Here is a 22667-nt window from a genome sequence, read left to right as displayed (position 1 = left end):
AAGAGTATCATTCCAAACATGATGAGTTAGCCCTTCACAAAGAAAGTACTAGAATATTTCAAATTGTAGTTCTCATATTTTTCTGTCACTCTGTATGTTTGAGATTTAAGTATGTGTATAGAGAGAGATGTACTTTAAATGGTCATTAATCCCTTAGCCCTGAAAATATTTTCTTTACTCATGTCCATATATATGGCTGTATTTTCACACTCACCATGGGTTTTCTCCCAGATATAATACTGGATAATTAGTGGTTTTTTTAAATTTATAAATAGATCAAGAAGTAACAATAAACTACAGCAAAATTCAACACAATTCAATTAAAGAAAACCCAATAATATAAAAATGACACAGGAATTGGTGTGCCTGGGTGGGCGTCCAACTCTTGGTTTTGGCTCAGGTCATAATCTAGTGGGTTGTGGGAGCCCTGTGTTGGGCTCTGCGCTCAGCGGGGAGTCTGCTTGAAAATCTTCTCCTTGCCTCTCCTCTCACTTGTGCATGGTCTCTCCCTCTCTCTCAAATAAATAAATCTTTTTTTTTAAATGACAGTGGAATAAAAATTATTACAAGCATGACAATCAAAACATAATCTCACAAAGGTAAAAGAAAAATCTTGAGATATTTTAACTTTTAACTGCTTCTTGCAGTTTTCAAATGTGTTTTTCTTTTAATTCAAGTTAGTATTCAATATTTATGCTTAAATGATCCAAATATGCAGAATTCAACATATAATTGTTTAAATCCATTGTGTGCCATTTGCTTGAGATTTAAAATCATCCTAAGAAAATATAAAGCTCCTTTATGGAATCAGTTTGTTAAAAATGCAAAAACCATTCATCAAGAAGAGTGCCTTAGATAATATATTGAGGCCTATTGATTGACTTCAAATGTCCTAAGGAGGACATTCAGATGCAAGCTGTGATTTCTTTTTTTTTTAAAGATTTTATTTATTTATTTGTGAGAGAGAATGAGAGACAGAGAGCACGAGAGGGAGGAGGGTCAGAGGGAGAAGCAGACTCCCCGCCGAGCAGGGAGCCCGATGCGGGACTCGATCCTGGGACTCCAGGATCATGACCTGAGCTGAAGGCAGTTGCTTAACCGACTGAGCCACCCAGGCGCCCCGCAAGCTGTGATTTCTTACTGGGAAGCAAGAAACCAAGAAGAGCCTGTTTAGAAGATTAAAAACAGCAAGAGCTAATAGATCAAAGTAATAACTAGTATTTGGTATTTTTTCATTGAATAACATGGGGGAATAATCTTACACAGGTTCATAAATGTGGTTTTCCAGGAACTAAAAAAAAACAAATGATCCACATTTTCCTTAAGTGTAATAACACACACTGAGTAGTGATCACTGATTCATTTGACTGGCATGTACAACAGAGCAAATAAGCCCATTTATTTATTTATTTTTATATCTTTGACTTCTTTCTTTATTATTTTATGCCAGCCTTTATTTTATGATTATTGTCATTTCTGTGGCTTTCTAGTGACTAATTTCTTGTCTCAATATGTTTCACATTTTGCATTTTGCATGTCTCTTAATTTATTGGATATTGCATTTGCAAATGATACAGGGCTGAACAATTGAATTTTATTCTCTTTGTTTAAAAGTGCAATGTTTAATTCAGTAACCACTAGCTACATTTGGCAATTGGCCATTTAAATTAGAATTCATATTAATTCAAATGAAATAAAATTTAAGATTCCATTTCTTAGTCATTAGTGACATTTAAAATGTGTAATATCTACACATGCTATGGCTAGTGTATCAGAGCATGAACAAGAATAGTTCCATCAGAGCATAAAGTTTTATCAGATGACGCTGCTTGGGTTTTGTTTTGGCAGACTGGTAAGCTACTTGCAGATCAACTTAAACTTTTTGAGACTCATTTCTTAGCTTTCTCATGACAGATGTCCAGTATTTATTTTAGGCCAATTTTAGTTCTTCTACTAAGCTTTGGTCCTTGTGGGATTTCTATGGAGTGCCTAGGGTGTTCAATGAGGTGTTTCACTCAGCCCACTTGGAAACCCAATCTCCCTGAAGACATTCTCACCTAACCACAACTTGGGACTTGTTCTTGTCAAGCCTTGTAAATTATCACCATGTGTGGGTACAGCTTGGTATTTAGGCAATAATGTTAGTGGACTCCTGTTCTGGGATTTTTCTCTGCTCCTTTGTATTCTAGGTACTTGAGGCTCCCTGACCTCTCATCTCTACCTCTTCAACTTAGGAAGGTTATTGTATTCTATGTAGGTTTTCCTCTTTGCCCCATAGTCTGCAAAATGTCTCAGGGTGGGTAGCTGGGGGGGGGGGGGGCGCACCTGGGGACTGCCGCCGATTGAGCAACAACCTGTCGCTCAGGTTGTGATCTCAGGGTCATGAGATTGAGCTCCATGGCAGGCTCTGCACAGAGCATGGAGTCTGCTCGAGACTCTCTCTCCCTCTGCGCCCACCCCTCTTTCAAATAAATAAATAAATCTTTTTTAAAAAAGTCTCAAGGGATAAATGCAAGGCAGTTGTAGGGCTCTTAACATTTATTTTCTTTCTTTTGGGAATAAGCATTCTACCTCACCAGTTACTTAATATATGAAAAGAAGGTATTCATAGAATCCATCTAATTTTCCAGTCTTTATGGTGAGATAGCAAAGACAGGACATACTGGTATTACTTGCTAATACTTTGTTCAGGATTTTGTGTCTATGTTTATGAGGATACTGGTCATTTGTTTACATTTTTATTGTGTCTTTCAGGGGCGTGATGTGGGCTTAGTGTGGTAGACTGAGTTATGGCCCCTTAAAGGAATCCACGTCCTCATCTCCAGATCCTGTGAGGATGCTACCTCATGTAGAAAAGAGATTTTGCAAATGTGATTTAAATAAGGACCTTGAGAAGGGGAGTGCATTCTGGATTAATCACATGGTTCTTGCATGTGGAGAATCTTTCTTAGCGGAGGTTGGAAGGAGATGTGATTAGGGATGAAGGGTGGAAGGAAGAGTTGTGATGGGAGGACTCCATGAGCCAAGAAATAGAGGCAGCCTTTGTAAAATGAAAACTGAGCAAACAGATTCTCTTCTAGAGACTGTAGAAAGGAGCAGAGCCCTGCAAACACCTTGATTTAGCCTGATGAGACTCATGTTGGATTTCTAATCTACATACGTGTAAGATAATAAATGTGTGTTGTTTCCAGGCACTGCATCTGTGCAATTTGTTATAGTAGCAATAAAAAATGAATACACTTGGGTTATGCTGACAACATAAAACACATTCAGAAATGTCCCTTCTTCTGCTACTGTTCAAAACATTTGTATAAAATTGGCTTTGTTTTCCTTTACATAATTGTAGAATTTACAGTGAAAGCACCATGTCCTAGAGTCACCTTTATTGAAAGTTTCCAACCACAAATTCAATTTGCTTAAAGGATATAATCTATTGACATTGGCTATAATTTTCTTCTGTCAGTTTGATGAATTGATAGGTTGTATCTTTGAAAGTATTTTCTTCTCAATATTGTCAAATTTGTGTACCTGAAATTGTTCACAAGGTTTCCGTATTCTTATTTTAGTTACTGTAAAATATCTGTATTGATGTCCTATGTCCCTTTCACTCACAATAAAGAAAATTTGAACATTTTCCCTCTACTAGTTTGGCTCATTTTTAAATTTTATTTCTTTTTCAAAGAACCTTTTTTTTTCCCTTTTCTTATGTTTATATAGCAAATCATAATTTGCTTGAAATTGACTTCTTTTATATCCCTGATTTGGATTATAGGGTGAATTTGAGTTGATTGGTTTTTAAAAAATAAAAGAAAAATTTTAAACAATTATTTCTTCAAAAATTTTTCTGCCCCTTTCTCCTCTTATTCTGGGATGAGAATTATACATGTGGTAGAAGATTTAATATTATCCCTCATGTCATTGATATTCAACTCATTTTTTTAAAAGATTTTATTTATTTATTTGACCGAGAGAGACACGGTGAGAGAGGGAACACAAGCAGGGGGGAATGGGAGAGGGAGAAGCAGGCTTCCCGCGGAGCAGGGAGCCCGATGTGGGGCTCGATCCCAGGACCCTGGGATCATGACCTGAGCCGAAGGCAGATGCTTAACGACTGAGATACCCAGGCACCCCGATATTCAACTCATTTTTAAAAATGCTATTAATCTATTGGCTTCAACCTGAATAAATTTTATTGGCATATCTTTGAGGTCCCCATTCTTTCCTTCTACACAGTCCAATTTTCTGTTTAGTCTAACCAGTAAAAATTTAATTCCCACTGTTGAATTTTTGTTCTGAATCTTCTTTATTGTGTATATTATTGTTTTTTCTGAAGTGTTGTATCTGTTGACACGTTACAGCCATATTTCTTGTAAATTCTTTTATATATTTACAATGAATTGTTTTAAAGGCCTTGTTTTCTGATATTAATAACTGAGTCATAAATGGGGCTATTTCTACTGACTATATATTCTCTTTATTTTTTATTTATTTATTTTTCAAAATATATTCTCTTTATTATAAGCCACGTTTTCCCCTGTTTATGTTTGTCTCATATTTTTTATTTTGTTCCAGACATTATATGTAAACAACAGAAACACACCACACACACACACACACACACTATCTTGGTGGTGGTGGTGTTTTTTTTTTTAATTTATAGAGCATGCAATATCTTTATTTTGTTGTTAACAGTAAGAATGAGACAGGTGAATCACATAAATTCTTCCTAGAGTTGAGCTGGTTTGGGAAACAATTCTATTATTTCTCTTCCAGTTTTATTTAGATATAATTGACACATAACATTGTATTCATTTAAGGTGTACAACAACTAGTTGATATCTATCTATCTATATATATGTGTGTGTATATATATATGTGTGTGTGTGTGTGTGTATATATATATGTATAGTGGAATCATCACCACAATATGTTTAGTTAACATCTGTCACCTCATATAGTCACAGTTTTTTTTCTTATGATGAGAAATTTTAAAACCTACTCTCTTAGCAACTTTCAAATACACAATATGGTATTATTAACTATAGTTTTCATGCTGTATATTACATTCCCAAAACCTATTTATCTTATAGCTGAAATTTTATACCTTTTGACAACTTTCATCTATTTCCCTCACCCTGTGCCTCTGGCAACCACCCATATATTTTCTGTTTGTATGAGTTCAGTTGTTTTAGATTCCACATATAAGTGAGAACATACAGTAGTTGTCTTTCTGTCTGACTTATTTCTACTCAGCATAATACCTTCAAGGTCCATCCATGTTGTCGCAAATGGCAGGATTTTCTTTTTTAAGGCTGAAAAACATCCAGATGCATATATAAATCATATTTATTTATCCATTTATCTGTTAATCGAAACTTAGCTTGTTTCCATGTCTTGGCTTTTGTAAATAATGTTGTAATGTACATGGAGGGTGCAGCCATCTTTTGAGATAGTGATTTTGTTTCCTTCAGATATATACCCAGAAGTGGAATTGCTGGATCATATGGTAATTTTGTTTTTAATATTTTGAGGCACCAGGGCACCTGGGTGGCACAGTTGGTTGAGCATCCAACTCGTGATTTTGGCTCAGGTCGTGATCTCAGGGTCATGAGATCCAGCCCCTCATGGGACTTCATGCTCAGCATGGAGTCTGTTTGAGTTTCTCTCTCTCCCTCTTCCTCTGCCCCTCTTGCTCATACTCTCACTCTCTAAAATAAATAAATTAAAAAAATATTCTGAGGGGTGCCTGGGTGACTCAGTTGTTAAGCATCTGCCTTTGGCTCGGGTCGTGATCCTAGGGTCCCGGGATCGAGTCCCACATCGGGCTCCCTGCTTCTCCTTCTGCCCTCTCCCCTCTCATGCTGTTTCTCTCTCGCTCGCTCAAATAAATAAATAAATAAAATATTAAAAAAAAAAAAGAAACCTCTTAGTTTGGTCATTAGATCTTAAGTCAAAATTAATGTGTGTGTGTGTGCACACGTGCACACCCACACTCATGTGCACACACAGCAGCACTGAATCAATAAAGTTTATGGTTTCACGTTTTACATTTAAGTTCTTAATCCATTTTCAGTTAATTTATTCATGTTGAATTTATGTGTGATTATCCAAACCCTCAACATTCTGGGTCTTCACCATATTTTTTATCTTGTCAGCGTGTGAGCTCTGAGTGTAGATTGTTGTTTTAGATATTTTGGTTCCTCTTTTGGATTTAATCAATTCTGAAATGCATGAACTCTGTTTCTTCTTTGTGCTTTTAAGCCCCTTCATCATTTCCTATCTCTTACTAAAACTCAGGGAGAATTATTTGCCTGATCAGTCTATTCTTATATCTAGGGCTCCTGCAATTCCAATCCTCCCTTGTAGTCCAGAGAATTTTATAAGAATCAACTGATTTCTCTTTATCCCTGTAATATATCTCTCTGTACAGCCACCTTCCTCTTTTGTCTGCTTCCTCTTCTGTCTACTTTGCCTGGGCATGCCACTCTGTCTTTATGCTCATATATGACAGGATTTTTGATGTCCAAAATTCATTTCCCCAAGGCTCCCTATGTCTACTACTCTTTGATAGCCTCATATAAAAAAGTATGTTGTTTTATTTCTGGGATTTCCTCATTTTTACCACACAAGTAGTTATTTCCCAACATTGCCTATCCTAACAGGAAGTGCAAGTTTTCTCATAAGGTCTTTAATATTATGATCCATTAATCACTGTGATTGCAATAGCAATAAAACTTTGTATTTCATGTTTTAATTTTTGAGTTACTGCAAAATGTCACTGTTGATTCCAGAAAGTTACAAATAAATGTGTTTGACTAAAAATGTTCTTTCATTGGCAGTCCATGATTGAATTTCTTCCAGCTTCATTCATTTAGCAAATACTGAGTTTCTACTATAAGCATAGCATTATGATAGATGTTGGAGGATCAGAAATAAACAATGTAGTGAGGCCAGGTTTTTCTCTAAATGCCAAAGGAATATTTCAGAAAAATAATATTTAAAAACAGTAACATTAAAAAGTAGAACCTATTTTCACCTGATGGTCAGAACTGAAGAGAAATTTCTAGTAAAGTCTCACAGAACTGAAATATCATCCCATGGATTTGATGCAAGAATCAGAGTTCATAGTTGATGCTGATGCATGTATTATTGCCATCTGACACAGAGCAAACTGACCTATCTGAAAGTCTTTGAAATAATTTTTCTCTTGAACTGTGACTCAGTTCTGATCACTTACACAGCATCTATGCCAACAAGAAAAACCTACAACTGTCTTTCACTCTATGAAGTTTGTTTTATGACATATAATCAGAATATATTCACTTTCTGCATACTGTCTAACTGTATTGAAATTCAAGGTAGGTAAAGGTCACACATCAATAGTAGAACCAGGGGTATAGAGTGTCTGTGGCTTACAGCATCCTAGCTTTTTTGAATGCAACAGATAAACTACTGTTGTAAAGCTAGAGACAGGAAGTGTACTGGTCCAGTCTTGTTGGAGACTTCATATTTTCAGGAGCTCCATTGGTTATGAGGGTCAGATTTTATGACCTGGTATAAGAACTGCAATGCATCTTTAAAGTGGGCAAACATCCCTTGATGGATACTTATGGATTAGTGGAAAATGGAGAAAAAAAGCTTGCTTGAGATTGCCATCCCAGAGTATGAAGGTATCACTTATTAATGTTACAAAGACCTGATATGTAGTGGGATTGCAGGGGTGCCTCACATGCCCTCATCTTCAAAAATTTGCCCTCCTTGCTAGACACTATCTCATGAAGGCAATGGGCTTTGTGACTTTGCATGGACAGAGATTTACCAGCCACCTTCCTAGTTATCCCATGCCATTCTTTATTCTTAATAGTTTCCCAACTAATACATAACATGATGAGGCATTATTCCTTGAGATTAGAGACTTGAGTCCATACAACATAGCCAAGTGGTATACAGTCTCAAGGTATTTTAGCATTCAAGATATAGGACATGGGGCCCTGAGAAATCCCTTTAAGTCCTCTTAAGATCATCAAAGGACTCAACAGAATAGGATTAGAAACCTCCTAGTTTGGGGCGCCTGGGTTGTTCAGTTGGTTAAGCGACTGCCTTCGGCTCAGGTCATGATCCCGGAGTCTGGGATCGAGTCCCACATCGGGCTCCCGGCTCAGCGGGGAGCCTGCTTCTCCCTCTGCCCTCTCCCCTCTCATGCTGTTTCTCTCTCGCTCGCTCAAATAAATAAATAAAACCTTAAAAAAAAAAAAAAGAAACCTCCTAGTTTGGTCATTAGATCTTAAGTCAAAATTAATGTGTGTGTGTGTGTGCATGCGTGCACACCCACACTCATGTGCACACACGGCAGCACTGAATCAAAAAAGTTTAATACAAGAAAATATAGATGATTATGCAGATAATGTTCCAATAAATGAGGATTTTCTAATCATGTATCAAATATGAACAACACAAAGGATAGTTTTTATAAACATTAAAAATTTCAGTTTTTCAACCCCGCCATAAAAGGAATGTAACAAAAATGAACTACTAAACTTATATAAATGGCTTTTCAAATCAGTAAGAAAAAGATGACCTTTCCAATACCAAGTAATTTATAAAAAGGGCAACAGAAGTCTTTAATATGAGTATTAAAGATTATTTAATCTTGCTGGCATCCACAAAAATATAAATTACAATAATAATGTAAAACTGTCTTCTATCAACTTGGTAAAGATTTTTTTTAAAATGGTTAAAACTGCATGTGGCAACTCTTTACAGAAAAAAATACATTCTTCTTTCTATTATTTTATCTATCTATCTATCTATCTATCTATCTATCTATCTATCTATCTATCTATCTATTTTAAAAAGGCTCCACACTGAGCATGGAGCCTATTGTGGGGCCTGAACTCACGACCCTGAGACCAAGACCTGAGCTGAGATCAAGAGTTGGACACTTAACTAACTGAGCCACCCAGGCGCCCCAGAAAAATATACATTCTTATTGATTAAAATGTGATATTGTAAAATTATTTTGGGATGAAGTTAATTTCTGCCATTAACATTTTGCCTGTCATTTGACCTCCAAGCATAAATTGCATAATGCTACCCATCTCGGAATTGAGACCTTGGGAATATTTTTTTATTTATAAATTTGAGTATAGTATATGTTACATTGGTTTCAGGTTACAACATAGTGATTCAACTTCTCTATATGTTATGTTATATTCACAGGTGTAGCTACCACCTGTCACCATAGAACACTAATACAGTTGCATTGACTATATTCCCTTTGCTCTGCCTTTCATTCCCTTGACTTGTTCATTGTAACCAGAAGCCTGTATCTCCCACTCCCCTTCACTCACTTTGCCCACCCCCTAACCCTTTTCCCTCTGGCAACCATCTGTTTCTTCACTGAAATTTACATGTTTGATTCTGCTTTTTGTTAGTTCATTTTTTTTTTTTTTTAGATTCCACATATGAGTGAAATCATATGGTATTTGTGTTTCTCAATCTGAAATATTTCACTTAGCATAATACCCTCTAGGTCCATTCCTATTTTTGCAAATGTCACAATCTCATCCTTTTTAATGAATGCATAATATTCCATTATATATGTATCTCACATCTTCTTTTTCCATTCATCTATCAATGAACACTTAGGTTGCCTCTATATCTTGGGTATTATAAATAATGCTGGGATAAACATAGGGGTGCAGATATCTCTTCGAAAAAGTGTTTTTGTTTGCTTTGGGTAAATACCCAGTAGTGGAATTATTGGATCATATGGTATTTCAATTTTTAATTTTTTGAGGAACCTCTATAATCTTTTCCATAGTGGCTGCACCAATTTGCATTACCACCAATAGCATGTGAGGAATCTTTTTTCTCCACATCCTCTCCAAAACTTGTTATTTTTTATTTTTGACTTGTCTTTTTGATTTTAGTCATTCTGACTAGTGTAAGGTGACATCTCATTATGGTTTTTATTTGCATTTCAAGACCTTAGGATTTAAAGAAAGATGAGAATAAAGGAAAAAGAAATTTTCCTTTTTCTGGTCACAGCTGCAGACACATTTTTGAACAGTGAACTTCAGGTAAACTGCTTTGAGAGAAATATATATACATGCGTACATACATATGTGTGGGTGTATGTGTGAGTATGTGTATGTATTTGTGCATATGTAGATAATAGGACTAGATTCTATTATTTCTACACCTAACTTTAAAACATGGTTATTTTTTATCCTATTTTAGATAATAGAATTTTAGGCCTAAGAACACAAAGTCTCATTGTATGAGAAAATACACTTTTGGGAAGAAAATATAGTTTCTTCAGTAAATGGTATTGATAAAACTGTATAGCCATATGCAAAAGAATGATTGGAACTTTATGTTACACTATGCACAAAAATCAACTAAAAATGGGTTAAAGACTGAAACATAGGACATAAAACCATAAAAATCTTAGAAGACAACATGGGTGAAAAGGTCTTTGATATTAGTCTTGGCAATGATTTGTTTTTTAATTCGACACTAAAAGCAAAGGAAACAAAGGCAAACATAAACAAATGGGACTATATCAAACTAAACAGTTTCTGTACAGCAAAGAAGACCATCGACAAAATGAGAAGGTGACCTGCAGAATAGAAGAAAATATTTGCAAACCACAAATTTATTAGGAGGCTAATATACACAATATATAAGAAACTCATACAACTCAATAGTAAGTAAAAAAAAAAGCCCTATATAAAAATGGGCAAAGGACCTGAATAGACATTTTCTGAAGAAGGCATACCAAAGGCCTATGGGGGTGGGGGGCGCCTGGGTGGCTCAGTAGGTTAAGCATCTGACTCTTGATTTCAGCCCAGGTCATGATCTCAGGGTTGTGGGATCAAGCCCCACATCAGTTCAACACTCAGTGAAGAGTCTGCTTATCCCTCTCTCTCTGCTCTTCCCTGCTCCTGCTCTCTCTCTCTCAAATAAATAAATAAATGAAATCTTTTTTTAAAAGGCTTATAGGTACATTAAAAAGTGCTCAACATTACTCATCATCAGGGAAACGCAAATCAAAATCACAATGAGGTATCACTTCACACCTGTTACAATAGCTGTTACTAAAATGTCAAAAAAGGGGGCGCCTGGGTGGCTCAGTCGGTTAAGCGGCTGCCTTCGGCTCAGGTCATGATCCCAGGGTCCTGGGATCGAGCCCCGCATCGGGCTCCCTGCTCGGCGGGAAGCCTGCTTCTCCCTCCCCCACTCCCCCTGCTTGTGTTCCCTCTCTCGCTGTGTCTCTGTCAAATAAATAAAATAAATAAAATCTTTAAAAAAAAATAAATAAAAAATAAAAAAAATAAAATGTCAAAAAAGAAGAAGTGTTGGCAAAGATGGGGAGAAAAGGGAGATTTTCTTTTTCTTTCTTTCTTTTTTAAAAGTGTACCCTGGGGGCGCTTGGGTGGCTCAGTTGGTTAAGCCTCAACTCTTAATTTCAGCTGGGGTCGTGATCCCAGGGTCATGAGATCAAGCCCCACAGCCGGCTCTGTGCTCAGTGGGGAGTCGGCTTCTCTCCCTCTCCCTCTCAGTAACCACCCAACTTGTGTGCTCTCTCTCTCTCTTTCTTGTTCTCTTGCAAATAAATAAATCTTTTTTTTTTTAAGTGTACCCTTGTGCATTGTTGGTGGAAATATAAATTCTTACAGCCATTGTAGAAAACAATATGGAGGTCCCTCAAAAAAAACCCTAAAAATAGAACTACCGTATGATTTAGCAACCCTCCTTCTGGGCATATATTTATTCTTTTTTTCTTTTTTTTATTCTTATGTTAATCCCCAGACATTACATCATTAGTTTTAGATGTAGTGTTCCATGATTCATTGTTTGTGCATAACATCCTGTGCTCCATGCAGAATGTGCCCTCCTCAATACCCACCACCAGGCTAACCCATCCTCCCACCCCCCTCCCCTGTAGAACCCTCAGTTTGTTTTCCAGAGTCCATCGTCTCTCATGGTTCGTCTACCCCTCCAATTTCCCCCGCTTCATTCTTCCCCTCCTGCTACTTCCTTCTTCTTTTTTTTTTCTTAACATATATTGCATTATTTGTTTCAGAAGTACAGATCTGAGATTCAACAGTCTTGCACAATTCACAGCACTTACCAGAGCACATACCCTCCCCAGTGTCTATCACCCAGTCACCCCATCCCTCCCACCCCACCCCCTACTCCAGCAACCCTCAGTTTGTTTCCTGCGATTAAGAATTCCTCATATCAGTGAGATCATATGATACATGTCTTTCTCTGTTTGACTTATTTCACTCAACATAATACCCTCTAGTTCCATCCACGTCGTTGCAAATGGCAAGATCGCATTCCTTTTGATGGCTGTATAATATTCCATTGTGTATATATACCACATCTTCTTTACCCATTCATCTGTCGATGGACATCTTGGCTCTTTCCACAGTTTGGCTATTGTGGACATTGCTGCTATAAACATCGGGGTGCATGTACACTTTTGGATCCCTACTTATGTATCTTTGGGGTAAATACCCAGGAGTGCAATTGCTGGGTCGTAGGGTAGCTCTATTTTCAACTTTTTGAGGAACCTCCATACTGTTTTCCAGAGTGGCTGCACCAGCTTGCATTCCCACCAACAGTGTAGGAGGGTTCCCCTTTCTCCACATACCCGCCAACATCTGTCGTTTCCTGACTTGTTAATTTTAGCCATTCTGACTGGTGTGAGGTGGTATCTCATTGAGGTTTTGATTTGGATTTCCCTGAGGCCAAGCGATATTGAGCACTTTTTCATGTGTCTGTTGGCCATTTGGATGTCTTCTTTGGGAAAATGTCTGTTCATCTCTCTTAATTGGATTCTTTGTTCTTTGGGTGTTGAGTTTGATGAGTGCTTTATAGATTTTGGATACTAGCCCTTTATCGGATATGTCATTTGCAAATATCTTCTCCCATTCTGTCGGTTGTCTTTTGGTTTTGTTGACTGTTTCCTTTGCTTTGCAAAAGCTTTTTATCTTGATGAAGTCCCAATAGTTCATTTTTGGCCTTGCTTCCCTTGCCTTTGGTGATGTTTCTAGGAAGAAGTTGCTTCGGCTGAGGGCGAAGAGGTTGCTGCCTGTGTTCTCCTTTAGGATGTTGATGGACTCCTGTCTCACATTGAGGTCTTTCAACCATTTGGAGTCTATTTTTGTGTGTGGTGTAAGGAAATGGTCCAGTTTCATTCTTCTGCATGTGGCTATCCAATTTTCCCAACACCATTTGTTGAAGAGACTGTCTTTGTTCCATTGGACATTCTTTCCTGCTTTGTCAAAGATGAGCTGACCATAGAGTTGAGGGTCCATTTCTGGGCTCTCTATTCTGTTCCATTGATCTATGTGTCTGTTTTGGTGCCAGTACCATGCTGTCTTGATGATGACAGCTTTGTAGTAGAGCTGGAAGTCCGGAATTGTGATGCCACCAGCTTTGCTTTTCTTTTTCAACATTCCTCTGGCTATGCGGGGTCTTTTCTGGTTCCATACAAATTTTAGGATGATTTGTTCCATTTCTTTGAAAAAAGTGGATGGTATTTTGATGGGCATTGCATTGAATGTGTAGATTGCTCTAGGTAGCATTGACATCTTCACAATATTTGTTCTTCCAATCCATGAGCATGGAACGTTTTTCCATTTCTTTGTGTCTTTCTCAATTTCTTTCATGAGTATTTTATAGTTTTCTGAGTACAGATCCTTTGTCTCTTTGGTTAGATTTATGCCTAGGTATCTTATGGTTTTGGGTTCAATTGTAAATGGGATCGGCTCCTTAATTTCTCTTTCTTCTGTCTTGTTGTTGGTGTATAGGAATGCCACTGATTTCTGTGCATTGATTTTATATCCTGCCACTTGACTGAATTCCTGTATGAGTTCTAGCAGTTTTGGGGTGGAGTCTTTGGGGTTTTCCACATAAAGTATCATATCCTCTGCAAAGAGTGAGAGTTTGACTTCTTTGCCAATTTGGATGCCTTTTATTTCTTTTTGTTCTCTGATTGCTGTGGCTAGGACTTCCAATACTATGTTGAATAGCAGTGGTGATAGTGGACATCCCTGCCACGTTCCTGACCTTAGGGGGAAAGCTCTCAGTTTTTCCCCATTGAGAATGATATTTGCTGTAGGGTTTTCAGAGATGGCTTTTATGATATTGAGGTATGTACCCTCTATGCCTATACTCTGAAGAGTTTTGATCAAGAAAGGATGCTGTACTTTATCAAAAGCTTTTTCTGCATCTATCGAGAGGATCATATGATTCTTGTTCTTTTGTTAATGTACTGTATCACGTTGATTGATTTGCGGATGTTGAACCAACCTTGCAGCCATGGGATAAATCCCACTTGGTCGTGGTGAATAATCCTTTTAATGTACTGTTGGATCCTATTGGCTAGTATTTTGGTGAGAATTTTTGCATCCATGTTCATCAGGGATATCAGTCTGTAATTCTCCTTTTTGATGGGGTCGTCTGGTTTTGAGATCAAGGTAATGGTGACCTCGTAAAACGAGTTTGGAAGTTTTCCTTCCATTTCTATTTTTTGGAACAGTTTCAGAAAAATAGGTATTAATTCTTCTTGAAATGTTTGGTAGAATTCCCCTGGGAAGCCATCTGGCCCTGGGCTTTTGTTTTTTGGGAGATTTTTGATGACTGCTTCAATTTCCTTAGTGGTTATAGGTCTGTTCAGGTTTTCTATTTCTTCCTGCTTCAGTTTTTGCAGTTGATACATCTCTCGGAATCTCTAGGAATGCATCCATTTCTTCCAGGTTATCTACCTTGGAATATTTTAAATTCTTCTTTAATTTCCTGGTTGACCCATTCATTCTTCAGTAGGATGCTCTTTAGCTTCCATGTATTTGAGTTCTTTCTGACTTTCCTCTTGTGATTGAGTTCTAGTTCCAAGTATTGTGGTCTGAAAATAGGCAGGGAATGATCCCAATCTTTTGGTACTGGTTGAGATCAGATTTATGACCTAGGATGTGATCTATTCTGGAGAATGTTCCATGGGCACTAGAGAAGAATGTGTATTCCGTTGCTTTGGGATGGAACGTTCTGAATATGTCTGTGAAGTCCATTTGGTCCAGTGTGTCCTTTAAAGTCTTTATTTCCTTGTTGATCTTTTGCTTAGATGATCTGTCCATTTCAGTGAGGGGGGTCTTAAAGTCCCCCACTATTATGTATTGTTGTTGATGTGTTTCTTTGCTCTTATTATTAATTGCCTTATATAATTGGCTGCTCCCATGTTAGGGGCATAGATATTTACAATTGTTAGATCTTCTTGTTGGATAGACCCTTTAAGTAGGATATAATGTCCTTCCTCATCTCTTATTACAGTCTTTGGTTTAAAATCTAATTTGTCTGATAGAAAGATTGCCACCCCAGCTTTCTTTTGGTGTCCATTAGCATGGTAAATGGTTTTCCACCCCCTCACTTTCAATCTGGGGGTGTCTTTCGGTCTAAAATGAGTCTCTTGCAGACAGCATATCGATGGGTCTTGTTTTTTAATCCAGTCTGATAGCCTGTGTCTTTTGATTGGCCCATTTACATTCAGGGTAACTATTGAAAGATAGGAATTTAGTGCCATTGTATTGCCTGTAAGGTGACTGTTACCGTATATTGTCTGTGTTCCTTTCTGGTCTATGTTGCTTTTAGGGTCTGTCTTTACTTAGAGGACCCCTTTCAAGATTTCTTGTAGGGCTGGTTTTGTGTTTGCAAATTCCTTTAGTTTTTGTTTGTCCTGGAAGCTTTTTATCTCTCCTTCAATTTTCAATGACAGCCTAGCTGGATAGAGTATTCTTGGCTGCATATTTTTCTCATTTAGTGCTCTGAATATATCCTGCCATCCTTTCTGGCCTGCCAGGTCTCTGTGGATAGGTCTGTTGCCAATCTAATGTTTCTACCATTGTAGGTTACAGATCTCTTCTCCTGAGCTGCTTTCAGGATTTTCTCTTTGTCTCTGAGACTTGTAAGTTTTACTATTAGATGTCGGGGAGTTGACCTATTTTTATTGATTTTGAGAGGGGTTCTCTGTGCTTCCTGGATTTTGATGCCTCTTTCCTTCCCCAAATTAGGGAAGTTCTCTCCTATAATTTGCTCCATTATACCTTCTGCCCCTCTCTCTCTTTCTTCTTCTTCTGGGATCCCAATTATTCTAATATTGTTTCGTCTTATGGTATCGCTTATCTCTCGAATTCTGCCCTCGTGATCCAGTAGTTGTTTATCTCTCTTTTTCTCAGCTTCTTTATTTTCCATCATTTGGTCTTCTATATTACTGGTTCTCTCTTCTGCCTCATTTATCCTAGCAGTTAGTGCCCCCATTTTTTATTGCACCTCATTAATAGCCTTTTTGATTTCTACTTGGTTAGATTTTAGTTCTTTTACTTCTCCAGAAAGGGTTTCTCTAATAACTTCCATATTTTTTTCAAGCCCAGCTAGTATCTTTAAAGTGATGATTCTGAACTCTAGATCTGACATCATACTAATGTCCGTATTGAGTAGGTCCCTGGCAGTCAATACTACCTCTTGTTCTTTTTTATTTTATTTTATTTTATTTTATTTTATTTTATTTTATTTTATTTTATTTTATTTTAAAGATTTTATTTATTTATTTGAGAGAGAGAGAATGAGAGACAGAGAGCATGAGAGTGAGGAGGGTCAGAGGGAGAAGCAGACTCCCTGACGAGCAGGGAGCTCGATGCGGGACTCGATCCCGGGACTCCAGGATCATGACCTGAGCCGAAGGCAGTCGCTTAACCAACTGAGCCACCCAGGCGCCCCCTACCTCTTGTTCTTTTTGTTGAGGTGATTTTTTCCGTCTTGTCATTTTGTGCAGAGGAGGATAGATTAATGAGAGAACAAAATGCTAGCAGAGTAACAACGTCCCCAGAAAATATACTCTAAAGAAATCAGAAAAGACCTGAAGCAGAGGAAAAAGAAACGGAAGGAGAGAAAAAAGAAAAAGAAAAAAAAAAGAAAAAGAAAAAGATAAAGATAAAGATAAAAACAAACAAAAACAAACAAAACAGAACAACAACAACAAAAAAAAAACAGAATGTGATCAAATATGATCAGGCTGGTATATAGATCAGTGCCACACACTGGATTTGGGATGTATTTTGGTCTGTTAGAAGAAAGTGCCTCCCAAAATTTTAAAGAAAGAAAAACTTATATACGTACAAAAATAAGGGTTGATATGATGAAGGGATGGAATATGACTGTAAAGATGGAAATTATAAAAAATTTTATAAAAGGAATTGATAAGAAGTTGTTTGAAAAAAGAAAGAAGAGGATTTAAAAAAAGAAAAAAGAAAAAAAAAAGGGAGAGAATGTGATCAGGCAGGGGAGTAGAAAAAACCATATACTAGAGATTTAGGGTACATTTTAATCTGTTAGAAGAAACTATCTCAAAATTTTAAAGAGAGAACAACTTATATATATAAGCCAAAAATATGGGTAACTACTATGAAGGGATAGAATATGACTCTATAAATGAAAAAGAAAAATGTTTTTTTAAAAAAAGCGATGGTTGAAAAAGGGAAAAAGAAAAACTCAAAAAAAAAAAAAAGAAAAAGAAAAAGAAAAAAGACAGTTAAAAAAAATTAACTTTGAAAGACTAAAGAATCATGGTAAAAAATCCACGGATTCTATGTGCAGTATTCCCCTAGCGCTGGAGTTCTGCCGTTCTCATTGATCGGTAAACTTGGTCTTGGCTGGCTGTTCTCGCTGATCTTCTGGGGAGGGGCCTGTTGCCGTGGTTTCCAAATGTCTCTGCCGGAGGCGGAATTGCCCCGCCCTTGCCCCCTCCCGGCTAAGTCATCTGCTCGGGTTTGCTCTCCGGGGCTTTTGTTCCCTGCGAGCTTTCCGTACAGCTTTGGAGGCGGAGAGTGAAAATGGCGGCCTCCCAATCTCCGCCCCGGAGGAGCCGAGAACTCGGGGCCCCGCTCCTCAGTGAGCCCCCAGAGAAAAGCCGCCAGTCACTCCCGTCTCCCCGGTCTCCGGCCGCACTCCGTGCTCGCCCGGCCTGTGACCGCGCGTTTCTATCTCTGCACCGGACCCCGGGTGGAGTCTCCAAACCCAGCAGATCCCCGCAGTGCGCTCCCGCGCGGCTCCTCCCGGGGGAGGAAGGTGAGTCTCCCCAGATCTGCCGCTTGTTGGGTCCCTGCCGGAGGAGCAGGGGCCCGACTGTGCCGCGGATCACGGTTTATGGCCACCCCGAGCTGAGAGCCCGCGCCTGGGCTCCGCCTCTGCAGCCGGCTTCCCCGCTCGGATACCTGGGAGCTCTGCCGCACTCAGGCACCCCCGGTGTTTCTGTGACCCCGAGGGTCCTGAGACCACACTGTCCCGGAGGGTTCCACCCCCCGCTTAGCCACCAGAGTGACGTTCCTCGGCGGAGAAGACTTTTAAAAGTTCCGATTTTGTGCTCCACGGGTCTATCAGTTGCCAGAAGCGGCCAACGGAGGCCCCTCCCCCGCCGTCTATCCTCCCGAATATCGCCTCGGATTCATTTCTCTGCACGTCCTACCTTCCAGAAAATGGTCGCTTTTCTGTTCAGAGATTTGTTGCTCTTCTTTTCTTCGATCTCCTGTTGAGTTTGTAGGTGTTCAGAATGGTTTGATCCCTATCCAGCTGAATTCTTGAGAGAAGACGAAATCCAGGTCTCCTATTCCTCCGCCATCTTGCTCTGCCCTTCCTGGGCATATATTTAAAAGACATGAAATTAGATGAAATTAGTATCTGGAGGAGATAGTGGCATTCCCATGTACATTTCAGCATTATTCAAAATTGTGTGTGTGTGTGTGTGTGCATATTCAGTCTTAAAATTAAGGAAATTCTGCTATTTGTGACAACATGGATTAACTTGGAGGACATTATGCTAAGTGAAATAAGCCAGACAGAGAAGATAAACATTGCATGATCTTATTTACAGAGAATTTTTTAAAAATCCACAGAGTCTGGTAAATCCATGTAGTGCTTTGGCTTCGGTGTTGGTCTCCTCAGATATGCTTTTAGTAATTCTCAGATATTGAGCATAGGGTAAGGAGGGTGATAGGGGATAATGTGGAATAGTCCTTGCCTGACCTACCTACCTATCATTTTTCTAAAATCCATCTGTTCATCACATTCTGCACTTACTGATATACTTCTTGTAATAATTTAAGTAAAGTCTCTTTGGAAGCAGAGGATGTAGGAAAGGAGAAGTGAGTATAGAATAGTAGTTATGATGTCTAAGTTAAATGTTAAATGTCTAAAAGTTAAATGTCTAAAAGCTGGGAAGTGTCTTTACTGAGAAATCTTATAAGTCAGTAAGATTTAAATGCTTTTCAAATAATGTTTCTCCACATTGGAATTCAATACTGAGCTTAAGGATAATCCCACAGTCTGTAATGATTGATACTTATTTAATTGACTTTAATTTTATTGATTGTCACATAAAATGTATTACTCTAAAATATCTGCATGGAGCACTGGGTAGGGTGTTATACGAAAACAATGAATCATGGATGACTACATCAAAAACTAATGATGTATTGTATGGTGACTAACATAATATAATAAAATAAAATAAAATATCATTGACAAGTTTGCTTAAATATTTATTTAAAAATTTTCAATAGGTTATTTAGAAAACTGTCCACATTCTTTAAAAGTTTGACTAAACATTTTAATATTTTCCAATTATAAATAAAAGTATAACATAGGATAGGAAGAGTAATAAAATTTTAATTTTAAACAAGTACCCATTTTATTTTTTTAATTGTATATAATTCAGGTATCTTCAAGATTCAATAGATTCTACAAAGGTCATATTAATTTTAAAATGTATCTAAAAGTTTCTGGAGAAGATAATACAATCATTTGTTTTTAAAGGCAAACAAAATGCATGATAAACTAAAAAATAAGTGAGTTGATTTGTAAATCCTTGTCTAAAATAATCTTTGGCAGGTCTTCCACGTAGGGAATTATTAATTTGAAGTCTACATAATAATGTGAGCAAGTACCTAAAGAAATAAACCTAGCTGTATTGAAAATAGAATGAACTTTCTAAAACACATTTTATTTCTGTAAGAACATAAAATCGTATTATTAAAATGTTTAGCTACACATGTGAGAAAAAGCTGCAGAAGACTCACAATATAAACTGGTAGATGCATGCTCTTTTGATTTTTTTAACCTTAAAAATAAAACTGCTAGCTATTTCACTAGCAAAACATAAGCTATTTGGGAATAAAAGAGTATTACAATCGGAGACAAACAAGCTAGACAAAACCATGGGGGGGGGGAGCAAAGGAGAAGCACTTTTTTGGGGTAAGTTGGGAAGGCTATTATAAACCAAAAGTCCATTGGAGTAAACTGGAAGTTTGAAGTATGGGGGCTTCTCATTGGCTGAGCTGTTGCCTCAGGGAATAAGGAAAGTGTTCGTGCCTCAGGCTGGAATAGTAGAGTAGTATCTGGTGCAAGGTCAAATCCATCTCTTTCTATTGGGGCTGCAATTGACCACTAGTGAGATTGTGAGAGCTCCCCCTACTGAAACCTCCTGTCTCTATTATAGTGATGTTTCACATTACTAATATTAACAATTTCAGATCAGCTGTCTTATTTCCTCATCTTCCTGAGTTCTAGAAGCTAACAGAACCTTCTCTGTGGTGCTCAGATGAAGAGTTGATATGAATATTTTCAAGTCAAATATTCAGTGATCATTTAAATGGAGAGTAAATCAGCTGAGAACAAAAAGGAACTGTGAAAGGCTTGTGAAACAATGATTGAAATGTCAGTTGTCTTCACATATTCCATGTGGTGTGTGTGTGCATGCGCAGATGCATGTTAGCAGGGGAGACAGCCCTTCATTCCATGTTATGAAGAGCTTCCTTTTAAGAATATAGAACCAGCATATTTGGAACATCACCTTCACTTAGTTTTGTCCCAGTTTAAGTCTGTGTAATAATATAAGAATTATATCAGGTATTGAGTTTTAATTGAGAGTTTTCTCCTTCAATTATTAACTTCTTCCTACAATCTTAGTGGCTCACAATGTATATGTGAATTCACTCTCCAATGTTGGGAGAAATTCAGACTTAGTGCCCTTCACACAAGGAAAAAGAGTCTTATTCCAACTCTAATCTAGTTTCATAAAATTCCATTGTTAAAGAACAAGCATTTTTCCCAGTCTAAATTTGAGATCTATTGAGGCAGAAGAGGATGAATGGTTGGCTATGAGCCCAGTAAATTATGAAAAGAGCTGGGTTTAACCTATCTTAGTGCAATCATGTCATTCTATAAGATTATTTAGATGTGTAGAAACCTATTTAATAGTTTAGAAGGGCATGTAAAAGTAAAGAAAAGTTAACTTTGTGTGATCATTTGTTTTTAAAAGCAAACAAAATCCATGATTGCCTTCCTATTGGGCAAAAATTCATAGTGGAAACTACTTAAAAAGGAGCACATGATAGTAATTCATAATTAAATATGACCATTTTCAAGGTTAATTAATATCACTGAGGTGAATTTCAATATAATTTAAGTAGTCAATTAAATTAAACATTTAATAGGCTGAGGGAAATGAGAATTTGGGGATGTTCAAGTGTCTTAGTTTGTGTTCAGGATGCAACAATGAATATTGCCATTTATACACAAAAGTCTCTGAGACTACAGTGAACTGAATTACTTTTTAATGATGTTAAAACTTCACTAAGAAATATGTATAGATAAAAAATTACTTTTGTATTGGTCAGAATGCTAGAACATGCCTCTCAAAGGCACCAAGTTTATTCAATTTTTACAAGTATTTAAAGAAAGTTTTTCATCTTTATCTTAATCTTTGGATATAATCCCTGAGTCATATGTAGTGTACCTATAGAGTCCACGTAGACAGTGATAGTATAACTTTTGTAAGTCTTATTTCAAAAACATGCAAACAAACTAAGCAGTATTCTGTATGTTTCTACTTAGGATATATTTCTTAAAGCAAGACATATGATTGGATTCATTGGAATTTTACAATATTTTAAGGGTCATGCCATAATCAAATGAATTACTTTCCATTCCCATGTGTAGTCTATTCCTTCATTGACTTTGGGCTTGGCCATGGGACTTCCTTTAGACAATGGTCAGTGAGTGAATGTGACACAAATGGAAACTTGATAGAGCTTATTCATTGGTTGTGAACTCTCAAAGTACTTCCATAAGACCACTATTTAAAAGAAGCCCCATCTCACCTCCTGGAAGATGAGAGTTCACAAGGAGAATTGAGGTGCTCCATCCAATAGCCAGAAACAAAAGCCAGCTGCAGCTGTGAGCATGATTCTGGATGAGAAGAACTGCCTAGCTAAATCCATCCCAATTGCCAATTCTCAGAACCACAGGCTAGTAAATGAGTGTTATGTAAAGTCAGTGAATTTTGGAGTGGTTTGTTGAACCTCAACAGATAACTTACATAGATCCACACTTTCTTAACTTTTATCTTTTACATCAATCACTCTAGTTGGAGAGGCTGGCTATACAGCTCATTTCCTTTCCTGGATCATAATGGGAAAGAGATTTAAGGCACATATGTTGAGAAAGAGAAGATGTAGTATAATAGCAGTATGACAAAAAGTCTGAGTCATACACAGCTTAATAAACTCAGAGATGTTCAAGGGTCAGGTAATGAGTTGTAAGGG

The sequence above is a fragment of the Mirounga angustirostris genome, unplaced genomic scaffold, assembly GCF_029215605.1.
Source record: "Mirounga angustirostris isolate CCGP_5_RB_7025 unplaced genomic scaffold, mMirAng1.0.hap1 SCAF_6, whole genome shotgun sequence".
In the NCBI taxonomy this organism is placed as follows: Eukaryota; Metazoa; Chordata; class Mammalia; order Carnivora; family Phocidae; genus Mirounga; species Mirounga angustirostris.
This window is presented reverse-complemented; position numbering follows the sequence as displayed.